At 38.9% G+C, this 15,201-nt stretch overlaps 1 protein-coding gene across 2 annotated transcripts in view; it reads left to right on the top strand.

Moving 5' to 3' along the window:
* Positions 1-536: 536 nt before the first annotated feature.
* FRS2 (fibroblast growth factor receptor substrate 2) overlaps positions 537-15,201 on the top strand; it is a 112,742-nt gene continuing 98,077 nt past the window's right edge. For both annotated transcript variants that reach the window (XM_023257227.2, XM_023257228.2), the window contains exon 1: positions 537-697. The gene's annotated coding sequence lies outside the window, so the exon portion shown is untranslated. The remainder of the gene's footprint in view (positions 698-15,201) is intronic.

A 15,201-nucleotide genomic window follows, 5' to 3' on the forward strand; every position in this document is an offset into this window, starting at 1 on the left:
ATTTATACACACAACACAAATTAAAATCAAGAGCCACTGTTTATGGTATTGGGTTTGACCGGCTTCCTCCCCTGCAACATGTAGATAATAACAGCAACCTCAAGGGGCTTGGGGATGATTAACTGAGTTAAGCATCCGAAGCGCGTAGTACATACAGTGCCTGTGTGGAGTTAGCGTTCAAAAAAAATGTTAACTACCATTATTTTTAAAGGAGGCGGACTGGAGTGGAGAAACTACTGGAGTCGGAAGGCCGGTTGTGTACGCTAGACCCCTGCACCCAAATTCCCCGATCCTCGGTTTCATGGTCTGGAAAATTAGGTGGCTGGAGTGGAATAACTGGAAGAGCAGTAAGGGACGCAACCATAGCCTGAAGATCCAAAGGGCCTCGGGGCAGAAAGGGTTAGTGACGAGTCTGGGGGCGGTTTTACGGCGCTAGGCGGGAGAGGCCCCGCCCCGCCCCGCCCCACCCCGCCCGGGAGGCCCTGGCAGCTCCGGCCCGCTAGCAGTTCCGGTGCCAAAACCCTTCCCTCCCCCGCTCCCCCGGAAGTGCTTTTCCAAGGTTCGGGCCGGAGAGAGGCCTGGTAGGCACAGCTGCTGTGGCTCGATCGGCTCCGCGTAAGGGCTCCTGCCCTGGTCGGAGCCCGGAGGTCCGCGGCCGCCGACCCGCGCCTGCTCCCTCCCAACGTCCAGGCCGACGGTGAGTGGCCGGGGGAGCACACCCGGACTGCCGCCGGCCGCGTCAGGGCTTGTGCTCTCGGGCCCCCGCTGCCCGCTCTACGTTGCGGGCTCGGCTGTCGGGGTTCGGGGAAGGGGCTTGACGACCGCCGACGTTCTCGCACAGTCCGCCGGGCGGGAAGAAGCGGGCGGCCGGGCCTTGGGGTAGGCGGGGCGGAGCCGAGGAGGGGGTTCCTGGAGCTGTTGTAGCCGTTGGGACTTCAGAGTGGGGATGGGCTGGGCCTCCGTCCATCCGACCTCCTCATTTCTGCTCCCCCAAATCTTCGCGCTGCATTTCAGATTTGGTTTTCTGTGTCGACATGGGGCTGGGAACCTGGACACCAGACTCTGTCATGGTTCCAGTTCCCGACTTTTGCATCCTTTGGCTCTGTCCTCGGGTCAGTAATTAGCCTGGGTCCCAGGGGTGTCGTCTCCTCGGTCCCAGAGCTGGGCGATGCCTGTGTAGATGCGGGGAATCCTTTGCAAAGCTTTTCGTCCAGACCCGCCTAGGGGTTTCCCGGGATCGAATTGGACTGCTCTCGGGACCGGTTCTGGATACGTAGGTCAGTGTGGCACCAGCGTGTCTCCCACGATCTTTACTCACTGGAAAGCTTGCTCAAGCTGTTGTTGAAGTCACTTAGAAAAACAGCTTGCTCGAGCAAAGTCAGTAGTTGAGATGAGTTCCCTTTTTTCTTGCAGGCTTAAGGATGCTGTTCTCTAATATGCACTCCTAATTCTTGTGGCCATCTGAAGTCACAGTTGAACGATGAGTTCAGTCTGCGGTTATTGCATGAATTAATTGCAGAGGGTTGGCGAATTCTTGTATCCCCTCTTTCCCGAAGTTTGTATGCCTTCATATTTGGAACTGTCATTTTCCTTAACCTTTAAAGAAAAATTTTTTTTTCTCAGTAACTCCATCGGGGTTCCGTATACTGTTGCAATTGTGCTGCATTGCAGAGGGTGCACACAGGTGGGCAGAGGGGTTTCCTGGGTGTGTGTTTTTAACCTATATTTTGAAGTGTTTACCTCCGACAAATTGAGAGTTTCCTAGAGGAGGAGAAAGTGATGTAGGTAGTTTTTTTGTTTTTGTTTTTGTTTTTTTTAGTGAACAGATTTTATATAATAAACTGCTGGAAGGTTTGTAGGAGATAAGGGTTTTCCACACTTAATAGTGATTTTTAAATTATCACAAGAAAATGTGGTTACTGCAGGTTGTGGCTGTCTGCAGATGACCAATGATTTTGCAATGCAAGTATACACAAAACCAGCTTTGTGAAACCAGTGACACTTTGCTGCATTTCTCATCTTGTGCTTGTATTAGGACATACACTGTAGTTTTTTGGGGACTTACCTCATTCTCCTCCCACTACTGGAAGGGAAGGTAATATCATGAATTAGGGAAAGTAGACTGAAGTGATAAGTTTCAGTGAGCTCTCCTGTGGACAAGAACATTTATTTTAGTGTTGTTGATTTTCAACAGGCATAGGGTGGATGATTTTTTTAAAAATGGTTTCTTTTATTCCTTTATTGATTGGTCAAAGGGTGGATGGTTTTTAAAGTCCCTGGAAAAAATTGTGGAGGGAAGATTAGTTGCCCATGTTTTAGATAGGAACTCTAGATTCTCAGTCATTTGAAGTACTTAATTGTTTAGAGCTTCTGGTTGGAATATTGGAATAAAGAAAATCTGCAAAAGGAGTCAAGTTAGACATGATTCTGAATCCATACTGAGAGTATGATAGCTAATGTGTTTAGAAGGGAAGTATGTAAAGAATTGTAAAAGCAGAAGAAGGTAATTGGGGAATTTCAGGTGCCCTTAGGCACTGTAAATTTTATTATGTTCAAGTTCATTCAATAGATATTAAACATTTACATTGTAAATTTTATTGTATTATTCAAGTCAATTCATTGGATACTGAACTTTTGCTGTTAGGCATCAAGCTATGTCAGGCAACCATGTAGGAACAAATAAAGATATGGCCAAAAGCATTAAAATTCATGTTTTGGCCGTAATTTCCTAGGATGTGTCAGAAATCATGAAGAGGTGAATTGAATTGTTAGGCATATTAAATTTTTTCTAATGGGAGGTGGGTGTTGTGTGTTTCATGAAAAGCACTGTTAGGCATTATAGTATACAAAGATTAAGTTTTTGGTCTTTATGAATTTGAAGTCTAGAAGGAGCTGTTAGATATCTGTATAAAAATATGTAAATGCTTACTGTGTGAGTGGTTTGACCCAAAGTTTGGAATTCTATGAAAGGAAAATTGGTTCATTTTTAACTGGAGTAATGAGCTAAAAAGTGGAGGTTCATAATATTTATGAAGGTAGCTCTGAAGCTGTTGAACGCTTGAACGCTTAGCACTATGCTTTATGCTCTTGGACTCACGTACATTTTCTAAGTTTCACAACAACATATAAGCATCTTTCTTAATCATGAGGGCAATACTCAAATATCTTAAGTTGCTGAGTCTCCGTTTGAATCCAGGTCTGCCTGGCACCAAAGCCCGTGCATTTCCACTATATCATGCTGCTTCCCAATAAACTGGTAACCTGATTTTACCATTGCAGAGGGTAAGACTTTGCTAAGACAAAAATTTAGGGGTTGGTAGTAGGTGGATGAAGAAGGCTTTTCAAATAAAGGGAATGAGGTAAGCACAAGTGTGGAGGTGGGAAAGGCCATCGTATACACAGAGAAAAGTTAGTGGACAGATTACTTAGAATACAGGGTTGATTTTTGGAAATGAGAGATGCGGTTTGAAATTTTCACTGGGGCTGGATTGAGGAACATATTTAAATGCTGTATTTAGGAGTTAATGAGAAACAACGAGGTCTAATAGTGTCATATGTAAAATGGTTGTAGAAAGCCAACTTTCAATATACATATTGGGCAAGGGCAGTGGCATTGAGATGGGGCGGGGGGAGGAGCAATTGTTGGGGGATGGTTGGGGGGAACTGGAAGTTGAAAATTATACTCATTTTAAGTATGGGTGATGGTGATGGTGGTACTGTTATTAGAAATCTAGGCAAGGAGGTGCATAGTGTGATCAGTTTTGAATATGTTGAGTTTTTTATGTACTTGCAAAACACTGGAAATGCCCAGAGGCTTTTGGAAATGTGGGTTTGTAGTTCATGAGAGAGGTCAGTGCTAAGCATATGTTAAATATGGGTGTAGAGGACAATACAAATAGATGCACTTGTTGAATCTGTATAAGGAGATGAAAGAGCCAGGGGAGAGTTTATGAGGGAAGAAAAAAAAGTGAACCTTTATTTGAGATGGCATCTGTTTAAAACAGGAGGAAAATAAATATAGTCTGTATTGTATTCTGGTCCCTCTCATTGCAGATTCAGGAGTACAAAGAATCTGATCATTGAAAATCCAGTCGGGAAATACAATTTTTTTGCCATTGCTAGCAAGAATATTGTGCTACTGTTACCCCATTTCATAGAGGATGAGTTATTTCAGAGTCATTTGTTCCAGAGTGTTAGGCTTTGATTACTTAAGAGCTGTTTGGTCTTTTCTTTTGGGCATTTGCTGGCAAGTGATATGTGAGGATTTGGAAGCAAATCTCTGATAAGTATTCTGTTTATTTATGGGTGTGACTTTTAATTTTGATTTCGATATCAAGAGTCTCTGAATATTCAAATATATTTTTGTGCCTTCCTTTCCTACTGGCTGCTAATAGTGCCTTTTATAGAAAATGGTATTTAATTACATACTTTTTTTTTTTTTTAAATTTTTGACGTTTTATTTTTTGAGAGGGAGAGACAGAGCGTGAGCAGGGGAGGCGCAGAGAGAGAGAGGGAGACACAGAATCCGAAGCAGGCTCCGGGCTCTGAGCTGTCAGCACAGAGCCCGACACAGGGCTCGAATCCATGAACGTGAGATCGTGACCTGAGCCGAAGTTGGAGGCTCAACTGACTGAGCCACCCAGGCACCCCTAATTATGTATTTTTTTTTCCAACTCTCTTTTATAAGTACTTTTGATTAACATAAGCAGTTTTGTCTTTAATGTTCTGATTATTCTAGAGGGATAGAAATGTAAGATACTTTTATTTGTCACGTAATGATACATATATAAAAACTATGTATTTTTATTTGGGAACTATTTAAGTACTATAGATTTTTAGAATTTCCTGTAGTTTTCTGTTTAGATACTTAAATATGGGGAACCTGTGTATTAATGTGTAAAAAATTGTAATAGTTTAAGGAATGAGGCTTAGAGTTGTAACTTTATGAGGGCAAGTTTATTATTTTTAGGCTGAGTAACCATGGAAGTGCTTATTTCCTTCTTGAGGATTAATATATCCCTTTTGTTTTTGAGGAATATGTTTTTTTACTATATCAGGCACTTGGGAATGTCCTAAGAGTCCTGCGTCAGTGTTGTTGGAGGCAGGGGGGTTTGTGTGTGCTTTGTCTGGGCTGGTTGGCTTAGTTGCAGTGAGCCTGGTATTATTGAGGCAAAGGTCAGGAGTTCCATTTAGCTTTAGTCTGAGTGATGGCCAGGGAAGTACACCTCTAGCCAGCTGTCTTGGAAATTCCTCAGTTGTCATTGGTCACAAAGGTGACTGGATTAGGATGGATCTTTATACCGCTGAAAGGATATTAGTGGAAACTTAGCATAATGGTTAGTAACTCTGACTCTGGAATTAGACAGATCTGTGTCAAAATTCTTGGTCTGTGACGTTGGGAGAGTCCCTAAACCTCTCCAAGCCTCTATTTCCTCATTATTGAATAGGTTAATACTTGGTTTGGGCATGTCCTACCGTTGTTTTCTTTTTCCAAGTGGGAGTTAGCTGCTTAGACCTGTGGTTCCCTAGTGCTGGACTATGAAGTGTAGTCCGTGAGAGTTCTCACTTGTCTGAAATGAGAATGAGTTAGCTTTTCATAAAACTAGATCTGTTGAATTTAAAAGACAGTATTTTTTCTAAAAGTATCTTTTACCATTTCTGATGTAAGCATATTAGTTCTTCTATGAAATAATGCCGGTGGTAATTGACAGTTACTTTTTTTTTAAATGTTCTTGTCAAAATAATAGTTGGCAACTCTATGCATGTCCCCCAGTTTTATTGTTTTTAAGATTATGCGTGTCCCCCCAGATGCTATTGTTTTTAAGATTATGGTTCTGTGAGATTTGAAAATCTTGGCTTAAACAGAACCAGGGAATTGGGGGAGATTACTTATCCAATATACTATACATAGTCACGTTAGGTTTGGGGTACATTCTACCCTTCCATTACCCAATAAGGGCTGTATTTTGATTCTCACCACTGCTGAATTTAACGTTGTGAAGTTTTACATGAAGACCTTCAAGGAGCAATTCAGATTATTTTCAATTCAGACAGGTTGCCTCAAATTATTTAAAGCTGTATTTCCTAACCAGAATCTCGAGAGGAAACTGGTAAACTATGGGGGCTCTCTGGGGGTGCTGCTCTAAGACATTACTCTGTTGATTAGCCAACAAGATAAATAACTAGCCTTTGACATAGTGAAGTAGTAGAAATTGGCTTTCCTTTTCACCTCTTCTGCAGGGAAGATCTTTGAAGCTAGAGTACGAAAAGCTTTTTTAATATAGCAAGTAAACCTTGTACAAATATCAGTATTCAAAATGCTTTCTAGAGAAAGAATAGTTCAGCACTTTGCATAATGGGTTATGTAAGTGGAGCCACAGAAGTCCTCCTGGGGACACAAACCAATTATTAGCATAAGCACTATTGAAATTACATTCAGTTGTCTAGATGGGAAGTGTTTTTACTCCCTCGTTCACTTAGCACTGGGGGGCCGAAAACTTAAGGTGCAGAAGCCTAAATGACTGTTAAATTAAGGCTTAACATTGGTTTCCTTTTAGTGTTTTTGGATAGGTAATTTTAAGAATTGCCGAGTGCTATAGAAATACTGAATATGTGTTAGAATACCTAAAGGAAAATGTTCAGGTTAAGTTGAAATAGCTTAGGCCCTCTGTCTTTTAATGTTAAAGGAAACTGGAGGTTTGTTGCTTTAGATATTAAGGATGTTATTGTTTTATAGAGTTTTGTTGTATATCATTGTTTCTGGTAAGTAAAAGACTCGTATAGAATTCATTTATTTTAAAAATGTTTACATTTTTCCTCGGAAATACTCCTGATGGCAGAAATGAATGGTATGCTCAGAAGTCTGGAGAGGTAGCCCAAAGAGTCCTGTTCTAGGTAGAAAACTTCATGATTCCTATAAAAATTCACATGAATTACACATTTTGCTATTTTATGTAGATGTAAACAGTGTTTTAAAGCACTGTCGGCTAAAATTGGTGCCCCCCAAAAGGAGCGATATGTTCATCCTGGGGAGTTTCATATCCCTATGACATGGCTTGTTTAGTAGCAACTGTGCTTAACCATTTATTTTTGGCTCATAAAAGAAAATGCTGTGTTGAATGCTTTTTGGTGGGACATGGGATTGTGGGCAATTATTGACACTTTATAGGTTTTTAACAAACATCAAACGGTTTTGAATACTACTAAGAAGCTGTAGTTTCATAGAAATAAAATGACTTTAAAAGGAGATTTAATCAATTTTAAGATGTTCTTTTATATTTTAAGATTATTCAATTATCAACATATTTCTAGTGTTATAAAAAATATCGCAGCAGTGTCTAATTGAACTTTCTGTAATGATGGAAATGTTCTAAGTCTGCTATTCAATATAGTGACCCTCATATTCCTACCAAGCACTTAAAGTGTGTCTAGTTTTATAGAAGAACTTTTAAATTTTACTTAATTTTAATTAGTTTAATTGCGAATAGCCTCACTGTGGCTAGTGACTACTGTGTTAGTGCTGCTCTCAAGGGTTAGGAAGCCCAGGAGAAGGGAGGTTAGAAATCTTTCTGCCACTCCTCAGCTCAGTTATAAGCCAAGATTAGGCACTTGGTAAGTGTTTCTTAAATGAAATAAAATTTTTATTGTTTCAATTTTTTTTTTTTTTTTTTTTTTTAATTTGAGAGAGAGAGAGAGGGTGCGAGTGAGTGGGGGAGAAGGGCAAAGGGAGAGGGAAAGAGAATTGTAAGCGGGCTCGGTCCTGCAACCTTGGTATCGTGACCTGAGCCAGAATCAGGAGTCTGAGGCTCAACTGACCGAGCCATCGATGGTCCCCCATTGTTTCAATTTTTAAGACCAAAGTTTGTGAAATAATCTATTATTTTTATTTTTTTAAAAAATTTTTTTTTTCAACGTTTATTTATTTTTGGGACAGAGAGAGACAGAGCATGAACAGGGGTGGGGCAGAGAGAGAGGGAGACACAGAATCGGAAACAGGCTCCAGGCTCTGAGCCATCAGCCCAGAGCCCGACGCGGGGCTCGAACTCCCGGACCGCGAGATCGTGACCTGGCTGAAGTCAGACGCTTAACCGACTGCGCCACCCAGGCGCCCCTAATCTATTATTTTTAGAGAGTGATCACTAGTCTTGATTATTTTCTTCTGTGTTAATTTTTAAATTTTACTTTTATTACAAGAGTATACAGTGTACTGAATGTACAATTTAAATAATTATACAGTTGGAGCGCCTGGGTGGCTCAGTTGGTTGGGCATCCGACTTCAGCTCAGGTCATGATCTGGCAGTCTGTGAGTTTGAGCCCCCGTGAGTTCAAGCCCCACGTCGGGCCCTGTGCTGACAGCTCAGAGCCTGGAGCCTGCTTCTGATTCTGTGTCTCCCTCTCTCTGGCCCTCCCCTGCTCACACTCTGTCTCACTCTCTCTCTTAAAAATATATAAACATTAAAGATAGATAGATAGATAGATAGATAGATAGATAGATAGATAGATAGAGAGATAAACAATGAACTACCACTAACTAGCTGGAAAAATAGAACGTTGCTAGTATCTTTGGAGTCCCTTTATACTCCTCACCATTTGTGTTCTCTGACATGTGTTCTAAGTCACCACCATCTAAATTTTGTGTTAATCATTCCCTTTTCCTTTTTATTTTAATGAATTAAAAAAATTCATTTCCCTTTATTCCAGTTTGGAAGTTAAATTTTATGTAGTTTTCCTTTATTTTAGTTTTTCCTTAATCCCAACAAATTAGATATTGTTTTCAACACTTGCTTTAATTTGCCTCTGTATTTACAAATGTCTTTGCTCATCATTCCCATTTGCATCTCAGACCTCTTGTCTGGGATCTAAGACCATTCTGTCTCTGCCTGAAACATATCCTTTACAATTTTCTTTAGTGAGGGTCTGTTGTTGGAAAATGTTTCATTTGTTTGAAAATATATCTAAGTCTCATTCCTGAAGATGGGTTTTTCTGAGTATGCATTCTGTGTTAGCAGTTAGCATTCTTTGTTCATATAGCTCTTATTCCATTCTCTTCTGGCTTCTGTTGCTTTGAAAAATCTGTAATCCATCTAATTGCCATTCTTTTACAGCTACCTGTTGTTTTATTATAGCTATATTTAGAATATTTAGAATCTGTTTTGCACACCGTATTTGGGTATGTCTAGAAGTTGATTTCTTTTTATTTATCATGGTTGGAATTCACCAGGCCATAGAATCTGAGGATTGGTCTCTTGCAAAAATTTTGGAGAACTTCTGGCCATTTTCTCCTCAAATTTTATCTTCTGTATTTTTTTTTTATCTGGAACTTGTATGGAAGTATACTCAGTCTTCTTACTCTACCCTCTATGCCTCTTAACCTGTCATATTTCATTTTTTATATTTCATATTTTCCATTTCTTTATCTTTCTGTGTTGTGTTCTAGACAGTTAGATCCTTTCTTCCATTTGGCTAATTCTTGCTTCAGCTGTGTTTAACCAGTTTATTGAATCGAAAAAATTTTTTTTCACTTTAACTATGATATTTTTATAGTAAAATATACTTACCACTTTAAACTTTTATTTTATTTTCTTAAAGTACTTTTATTTTGAGAGAGACCGCACAAGTTGCAGAGGGGCAGACAGTGAGGGAGAGAGAGAATCCCAAGCAGGCTCCACATTGACGTTGTGGAGCCTGAGCTGGGGCTTGAACTCATGAAACTGTGAGATCATGACCTGAGCTGAAAACAAGCATCAGATGTTTAACCAACTAAGCCACCCAGGTGCTCCTAAACTATTTTAAAGTGTTAGTTCCGTGATGTTAAGTACATTCACTAACACCACTGTCTATCTCCAGACCTTTTTTTATCATCACAAACTGAAACCTGTGCCCATTAAACAATAATTTCCCATTTCCCTCCCTTTACTAGCCCCTGGCAGGAACTGTTATACTTACTGTTTCTATGAATTTGGCTATTCTAGTACCTCATATAAATGGATCATATAATATTTGTCCATTTGTGTCTGGCTTATTCACTTAACATAATGTCTTCAAGGTTCATCCATGTTGTGTAGTATGTTCATTGAGTTTTAAAAATTTTTACCTACTCTATTTTTTCATTAAGTTCCTTTTTAAGACTGCTTTATCCTTACTATTTTTTGGTAGTCTGCTTTTTCTTGGCCATGTTCTCAAAATTTATTTTTAAAAAAACCTATTAAATATATTTCTTTTATATTTGTCTGATAATTTCTATATCTGAAATCTTTGCATATGATTCTGCTGTTTGTTTTGGTGTATTAATTTTACAGAGTGATTTTTTTTTTTTAATTTTTTTTTTCAACGTTTATTTATTTTTGGGACAGAGAAAGACAGAGCATGAACGGGCGAGGGGCAGAGAGAGAGGGAGACACAGAATGGGAAACAGGCTCCAGGCTCTGAGCCATCAGCCCAGAGCCCGACGCGGGGCTCGAACTCACGGACCGCGAGATCGTGACCTGGCTGAAGTCGGACGCTTAACCGACTGCGCCACCCAGGCGCCCCCAGAGTGATTTTTAATACTACTTTAAAATCATAGGTTAGGGGCGCCTGGGTGGCTCAGTTGGTTATGTCTGACTCCAGCTCAGGTCGTGATCTCATGGTTTGTGGGTTCGTGCCCCTCGATGGGCTCTGTGCTGACAGCTCGGAGCCTGGAACCTGCTTTGGATTCTGTGTTTTTGGCTCTCTCTGTCCCTCCCCCACTCTGTCTCTCTCTGTCTCTCAAAAATAAATAAACATTAAAAAGTAAGGTAAAATAAATAAAATTGTGTAGTTTAGAGCTTATAAGTAAACCCCTGGTGGTTAGTATCTTGTTTTCTTAAATTTTGGTCAAAATGTTGTTTGGTTTATTTATGGTGTAGTTACTTTTTTTCCTTTGCAACTAATAAGCAACCTGCAGGGAGGTATCCTAGTGTTTTATTTTTTCTTAATGAAAAACTAAGTACAGTAATATAACTTATCTTTGTATAGTGCTTTCTAGTTTGCCAAGGATTTTTATATTTTATGATTTTATTTTATAGTTCTGGAAACTAAGACATAGCTAATAAGAGGTAGCATTGGAATTTAAACCCTGGTTTACTTAATATTCTTTTTACTAGCTACACTTGCTTTTTAAGTTATTAGATAGACTGTAAACTTAGGGCATGGTCTGTGTGTGTCTTGTACACTGTTACACTGTCAGTACCTTGAACTTTTGAATGAATAAATAACGTAGACATGAGTTGCTCTCTGACGAGGGTCTTATAAGGTAGTATTGTTATAATCATGTTCTTATGTAGTTTATGTTTATATATGCATATAGATAGATATAATGTATAATTACCATATAATTATATACATGTGATTGTTGAGAGCTTAGAGCTTGTGTGGGAGAGGTTTTTGATGCTTTGCATAACTCCAGCTAAGATTTTCAGATCAAAAACTTGATGGATTTGCATATAGCAAAGATTTGGTTTACTTGAAAATACTAGATGTTGAAGGGGTGTGTGGGTGGCTCATTCAGTTAAGTGTCCAACTGTAGATGTCGGCTCAGGTCATGATCTCACAGTTGGTGAGTTCAAGCCCACAGCACAGAGCCTGTTTGAGATTCTCTCCCTCTCTCTCTCTGCCCCTCCGCTGCGCGTGCGCGCTCGCTCTCTCTCTCTCTCTCTCTCTCTCTCTCAAAATAAATAAATAAATAAAATATTAGGAAAAAACATTAGGTGGTGAAGGTTGGTGAGGCAGATTTCTTATACTAGTTCAGTTCTTTTTCTAGTTGTTAAACAATTCTTTAAGATTTGGTCATCAGAGGAAATGACTCAAGGTTTTCTTAAGGTCACTTTTTGCATTGATAAACTAAGATGTCATGTTGGTTAAGGTAATCTTTTGACCTGGTGAATTGGTAGAATCTGGGTCCTTTTTTCACTTACTTCCTACCTTCTATCTCCCATTCTCAGTTAAAGCTGGAAGGACTTAGGAATTATTGAATCTTGGCTAAAACATGAATTCATTCAATGAATGACTGAGTCAGTAAATAGTTATTGGGAGACTAGTAGGTATCAAGAGCCATGCTTGGCATTGAGGTTAAAATGGAGAATCAAGGTGGATGTGATTGCTATCATGTAGCACAATTTAGAGGTCATGAACTATTATATCCTTTGTCTGTGTTAGTCACTTAATATATTTAAATTGAATATATGTAAGGAAATCTTATTTATATCTGTTGAAACTTTTCTGGCAAGGGAGAAAATTCTGAGGACTATTGCTTAATGGAATATGTAAGTATAGGGTTTGAGATTCAGAACTATTCACTTAAGCATATTCTGAAAATTGACTGATACTTTCATTTAAATTGAAGCCTTTTATTAAAGCCTGACTTAAGTAAGTTATGGTTCAATCTAAAGTCTGCTATTTGCCTCATGTGGTTTTGTGAATAGTTAGTAGGCAGTAGTGTCTTGAAAGATATATATTTCATGGCTCATTTTACGTTACTTTATCTCCCGCCCCCTCAAAAAAAAAGTGCCTAATATATATGTAAGTAGGCATAGGCATTAAAAAAAAAAAAAAAACTTTTATTATGAGGTAGAGACTCATAGGAAGTTGCAAAAATAGTCACGTCCTATATACTCTTACCTGAGTTTCCCCAGTGGTGACGTTTTATATAGCTGTCATACATATGAAAATCGGGAAGTTGATATTGGTACATTACTGTTAACTACACTACAGACCATGTACAGATTTCATCATTTTTTAAACCTTGCATCTCTGTGTGTGTATGTGTGTAGTTCTATACAGTTTTATCCCATGTATAGTTTTGTGTAACCACTACCATGATCAAAATTCAGAACTGTTCCATCACCACAGAACTCCCGTGTTACCTGTATATATTCACAACCCCACCCAACACTAGTTTTACCATTTTGAGAATATTGTGTGAATGAAATAATATAGTATGTAGCCTTTTGAGATGTATATTTTAAAACTATAATTTGTTTTAATTCCAGAAGTAAAATAACATTTCAGAAAGGTTAGACAGTGGAAAAAACATAATTTGAAACCACTCTCTCATAGTTATCATTTTGGAGTTTTTTACAGCCTTTTTCATATGATGTTTTATATCATATTTTTAGCAAATGCTCAACTTTGCTTTTTTTAACTTAATATTACATTAAATATTTTCTGTTACCATCATACTTAATTTTTACTATTATAGGAAATGTTGCAGAAAACACCTTTGAGCATATAGATTTCATCATATTTTTAGTTATTTCCTTAGGGCAGATCCCAAATGTGTGATATTAAGACAAAGGATATGAAGGTTTATTAGTCTTGAAACATTTGGTCAAATTGTTCCCCAAGAGGATAGTATTACATAGTATTACTAGTACTGTTTCACTGTATCCTTGTTAGATTGGATATTAGTGTTACTCCCCCCCCCCCCCCCCCCCGACTTAATAAGGTGAAAAAGGTACTTCACTGTTCTAATTTTAGAGTGCATTTCTTTTTTATTTTTTATTTTTTATTTAAAAAATTTTTTTTCAACGTTTATTTATTTTTGGGACAGAGAGACAGAGCATGAACGGGGGAGGGTCAGAGAGAGAGGGAGACACAGAATGGGAAACAGGCTCCAGGCTCTGAGCCATCAGCCCAGAGCCCGACGCGGGGCTCAAACTCACGGACCGCGAGATCGTGACCTGGCTGAAGTCGGGCGCTTACCGACTGCGCCACCCAGGCGCCCCAAGTGCATTTCTTTATGTAACATTTTTTTCTTTGAAGAGGAAAATTGATTGTAGTGTCAGAATGACATGAACTTTTAAAAATGTGATTTTGCTTTTAAGTAATTTAGAAAAGCATTTTAACATCTCTGTTAGTGTTCAGCAGTTCTGAGCAGGAGGTTGAATCACCAGATCCTTCTTCTTTACATTACCTGTACCTCCTTAGTTGCAGGTGTTACCTGCGATGCCAGTTTCTGCATTGCTTCTCTCTGGTCTCTACCGTTCTCTCTTAGTTACTATCCTCAGTCTGGATTCTTGACCTTTTCCCCTGTTCCTCATCAGAGAGTGGCTGCTCCCTCCACTGGTACCACACCAGCACTTCATTCATTTCTCCCATGTTCTTGTCAGCTTCAAGTGCAAGGTCATGCTGCTATGTTAATGCATTACTGTGATGTTATCCTTATGGCTAAGTATAATCCTGGGACACTCTGGTGGCCACCACAGAAGTTATATGGCTAATAATGTATATAAGGTACATGAACACAAAAGTAACAGAATACAAGGAAATTGTACACCTTTTACTTTTCTGTATGTTTTGGAAGATAGCAGTATTCTTAGAATAGTAGACCATCAGGATAATAATAAAACCCTTAAAACAAAAGTTTTTAGTTGAATGTTACTAAGTGCTATGCACTGTGCAAGTAGTTTATTTAGTCTTCACAATTTTCCTATAAATTTTGGGGGTATCTAGATAGGAAGATCACATACGTGATATGGAATAGGTAATTGAAAAAGTTGGTTAGCAAATTGATACACTGTTTATAATTTTAACTCAAATATACACTATATTCCTTCACCATTTTTTGGCCTCTGCAGTGTCAGTGTTTTTCTTTATGGGTAGATCTTTTGATTAAAATTCTGGATTGTCAGGGCACCTGGGTGGCTCAGTCAGTAAGTGTCCGACTTTTGCTCAGGTCATGATATCGCAGTTCTTGAGGTTAAGCCCCATGTCTGTCTCTGCACTGACAGCTCAGAGCCTGGAGCCCACTTCAGATTCTGTGTCTCCCTCTGTCTCTCTCTGCCCCTCCCCTGCTTGCATTGTGTCTGTCTGTCTCTCTCTCTCTCAAAAATAAACATTAAAAAAAAAAAAAGAATTCTAGATTGTCTTTTTAACATAATCTACACCTAGGAGGCATAATCTATTAGATATCATAACAGTATCCATTTCCTATAGAAGAGAGAATTTAAGGCACTTTCTGTGGTTTTATGCTTTTTTTTCCTTATTCTTTTAAAGCTGTTTTATATACACCTAATTCCATAATAACTTTTAAGAAAACAATTAGCCTTTGAATCTTTTTGAACTTTTCAACATAATTTTCAGAGAAAACCACCCCTTTTGCACTCATAATTTGTCAGAAACAGCTGGCTCTTGTTAAGCGTCCAGCTCATTTGTTGAGAGCAGAAGGGTGGGGACATGCCAAGA

Source organism: Felis catus, chromosome B4 (assembly GCF_018350175.1).
Source record: "Felis catus isolate Fca126 chromosome B4, F.catus_Fca126_mat1.0, whole genome shotgun sequence".
NCBI lineage: Eukaryota > Metazoa > Chordata > Mammalia > Carnivora > Felidae > Felis > Felis catus.